A 4,487-nucleotide genomic window follows, 5' to 3' on the forward strand; every position below is an offset into this window, starting at 1 on the left:
TTCTTCTCTTGTATTTACTAGGACCCACACTTCATATTGCTTTTATAGAATTAGTTTCTATATGTGTTCTATTTATATGTTTATGTTTTGTATAATTCTAATTAAAAATTATTTAGTTTCGATTGCAGAGTACATCTAAATTAATTTAGGATTATGATATGCACAGCATTTTCATACCATTAATTTACTTAGGACCAAGAGATATTAAGATGTATTGATGCTTTCCTAATAAGCAGGCATTATTATTCCCAGATACTGGAAATATCCAGCTTCCCCGGAAGACTTTGCACCTGGACTGTAGATAGAGTTTATGATTTGGATATAGAAACTGTGATTTGAAAAAGCAGGAAGCATTATTCTTAGGGCTGCTAAATTTCAAATTATATTCAACCTCAGCTGCTAAAGATCTGCCTGAGTTTCAGAGAGAAGAGTTTATTTGGGTTATACTTTTTCACATAGATTAAAAATGTTTAGGAGCTCCAGGAAAAAGTCCTTCCTAAACTGTCTTTACCTCACATAGTGATAAGTGCTTATATTACTTGGTATTGATTAAATGTTTGTTTAAATAGCTGAGAAGAAAAAAGGGAGAGAGAGATTGATTTTGTGTGATGGCGTTAAAGTCTCTAAATTATTTACCATGAGAGAAAAACAAAGTAATTTTTAGGAAAACTGTCACTAGAGTTTATCTCTCAGAAACACACACACACACACACACATACACACACACACACAGCAGGGAGGTTTATTTACTTCTTATATAAGCTCTGAGGAATCTATAGAGACTCATTACATTATAAGATATAGAAGTATTCTTTCCGAAGTGTTTGCACTGTTTTTAAAAGTAATGTTTATAGTAAAGCTATGTGCGAGCATTCCATTGACATTTTAAAGAAGATAAACCTTGGCATAGAGCTATTTATTATAATAAACAACATTTTTAAATAGAATTTTAAAATTTTTATCACAGTATCTTCTTTATTGTAAACAATAGTTTTCAAGAAAATGTTCGGGGCATCTGGGACATATTGACATTTAGAACAAAAGTTAGATATTGCTCAGATTTTAAATTCATAATAATTAAAATCTTTAAACTGGCAGTTTTTCTGATCAATAGATACATATCGCTATACTAAATATGCTATTTTCAGATTTAATAAAATAATGCTTTGATCTCAGCCCTTGAAAAGATGAGGAACAAATTAAAGTTTTAGGTTATATTTAAGTGACAAAACTCTGCCTCAGTGAAATACAATGCTGGTTGAAAAAATCAATAGACTTTCACAGCTTAGAAAAGCAAATCTTATTGTAAGTAGCTCTGTCTATAAATGACTTTCAATTCATTTTAAATGCCAAAATATACTATACTTGGATTTATCTTTGAATTTTACTTTACTTTTTATTATAATGACAGTAAAATAGCTCTTAACCAACTCAATCTAGTGGACTCCTGGATTTTCTGTTTATTTTCTTATTTGTATGAGAAAATTAGCTATGAGATTTAGTTAACAGATTAACTATTGACTATTCCTATTACAATGAAAATTGTAATGTGTTACTTATTCGTTTCTCCAGAAATGAAAGACTTATCTCCCAACTGCTGTGTGCGCTGCCAGCACACAATCCTTTACAGGAAGTGCCTTAACTGAAGAAAGCTGCTTTCCTGGCTTAACTTACATCCAATGATGCATTGATGTAGGGGTATAAAGGTTAAGTCCTTTCTCCCCAAATCAAGACAATTTTAAAGGATCATCCCACTACAGAGCTTTCTAGAGGTTGGCTGACGCTGCTTTTGAGACTGCATCACAGCTCAGACTCTCCATCTACCCAATCCTGCTTCCTTCCTTCTCTTTTCTTTCCATAGGTGTTAATAGTCCCTAATAAGTTCTCTTCACACTAACCATCTCAGAGTTTGCTTCCCAGGGAATATAACTTACAACACACACTGAGATTCATGACTTACCAGGCTACTCTCAAGTATGCCCATACATTTCATTATCACCAGTTAACTGTGTTTTATTTTCAAGTGTCAAGTGTGTTTTCCCTAATCTATTTATTGTAATTATTTTTGTGTTTATATAATTTGATTGAAAGGCATATAAACAAGTAAAGTATGAGTATGAAAAATTGTCTTTTCTGAATATTGTTTTCCACTGAAAAAGTTTGTAATAGAATCAGGTATAATAGAATAGAATAACTGTAAAATATTTTTTAAATCACAAAAAGACTGTAACATTTTTACAAACATGATTGATTCACTTAAACTCTGAGTTCTCTCTGCACTAAAAAGAAAGCAAAACTAAAAGTTATAGTAGATGTATTCTGGATGTATTTTAATTAAGAAAGATTATGAAAAACTGGTTAACAGAGCCATATTCAAAGAAAAAATCTTGACTTTACATCAAAGATTGTTAAAATGCATATACATTCATAATTTTATATTATAAAATATTTATTATGAGTATGGATCATTTTTGCACTTATTCTTTTACTTAGCTAATAAAGCATTGGTCTCAAATGTATCAGATGACAAAACATAACTGTATCGCATAATAAAAACAAGTGAAATGTGATGCTGCCATTGATTTTAATTCATTTTTACAAATAAAGTTCAACTCACAAGTAGGGTTTATCTTAAAGGGTTTTAAAGCTTTAAAGCTAGATGACTGTAAAGAGGAAGAGCACATAGAAACTTCTGGTCTAGCTCAGTACCTCCCACACTGTACTATGCATACGAAGAACTTGGGGAGTTTGGTGAAATGCAAATTTGGACTCAGTGTGTCTGTGGAGGGGCTGGACATTCTGCATCTCTAAAAAGTTTGCGGGTAATGTGGATGCTGCTGCTCTTAGATCTAGGCAACTAGCTCAATCACCTCATTATTCATTTTTTTCTTTGGTTCTGCTCTGAGTTTGTACCTCATTTCTTACAACAGGGCTCCTATCCCTTGCTTGTTACATACCTTTTTTTTTATTTTTACTTCTACTCTTATTTTTCTGCTCCGTTTCTTCATGTGAAAGTCTGCTAATGAAGTTTTTGGTATTTGCATTAGGTTTACTATTAAGTCTACACATGGTATGGGTTAGACAAAGTATAATTCTGAAGTGATTTTTGATAACATCTGATGGGATAAAACTTTCTCCATTCCTACAGTTTATAAGTCACTGGCAATGAGCCTTATTGCAGAAATGAATACTTAATAGTGCTGAGAAGCATTATAGAGGTATTTGATGGAACTGAATGAGTAGTAGTTTTAAATAGCAAGATCTGGCTGTAGTGGGAAAACATATGTTTCAGCCTAGTGCAGATGATCACAGATAAAGTGGGTGTTTTCAGAGAAGACAGGATTGGATATATATGTCTGACAGAAAATGATTGTAGAGCTAATACTGCATCTTGGTTGAAAAGGAATCTAGTCTCGTTTGTGACATTTTTTCACACGTTATAAAGCTGGCAATTACAGGTATGATGGAACGGCAGTTCTATTTTAGGGACATTTAACATTTTTCTATTTCTGGCCATATATAGTGGTTTAAAGCACAGTATGTTATGAAAGATTTGCACAGATCATTCAACAAAATTTTCTTGAAAATCTCAAAAGAGTAGTTTTCAAATTTCCTTTCAAAAATTAGCTTTTATTTTTTAAGATGGGTGTAACAGTTTAAATAAAGCGTTTCTACTATTAATAGCATTTAATAATAATGGGGTTTTTTTTGGCTCGTAAGAAACAAAGTCCAATTGCTTTTATATTTTTCTTAACTTTGTCCCACATTTTAAACATCTTAAAAAACTTCAGGAAGAAATTATAGCTCTAATTAAAAAGCTTTATAAAATAATCAGGGAAAATAATGGGAAAGTATTTAAATATAATTTAAAAACAAGCATAAATAAAATTTTTATGAAATAAACCACAGAGAGCACATGTGATTTTATTATTATCAAAAAGATTTATTGGTTTCAACATTTAAAAACATTTTTGTAATTGTTGAGACACAGAAGGTACCAGATTAATTAGTAGTTGTCTTAAATGAGGAATTATTCATTGGTCTCCTGTTTGCCATCTACAACTAATATTTTCTGAAAGGGACTCAGCAAATTCTTAATGACTATTATGTAAAAGTATTCTAGAATGTTAAAAAGACATCTGCATTTAAAATTTAATTTCACAGATGTTTTTGACTTAATATACCAAAATTGGTAGTATCGAACAGTAATTTTTTAGGCTGAAAAATAATTTCTAACAAAATTAAACAAATTTGATCACATCTGAAGTTACATGACTTCATTATAATGTTGATTCAAAAAATAGTTCTGAGAATTTAATATCACCTAAATGACAAAAGTGAAAATCTAATAAAAGATTGAGTTCAAAGACATTAAAAATATCTTCATGGAAAAATAAATTCTTAAAGTTAAAAAAAAAACATTTTTTTTGGAGCTGTAATTCCTATTCTTACTCTGTAAGATATATCTACTTTATAAACTCAGATAC

Source organism: Pteropus alecto, unplaced genomic scaffold (genome assembly GCF_000325575.1).
Source record: "Pteropus alecto unplaced genomic scaffold, ASM32557v1 scaffold3, whole genome shotgun sequence".
Lineage (NCBI taxonomy): Eukaryota > Metazoa > Chordata > Mammalia > Chiroptera > Pteropodidae > Pteropus > Pteropus alecto.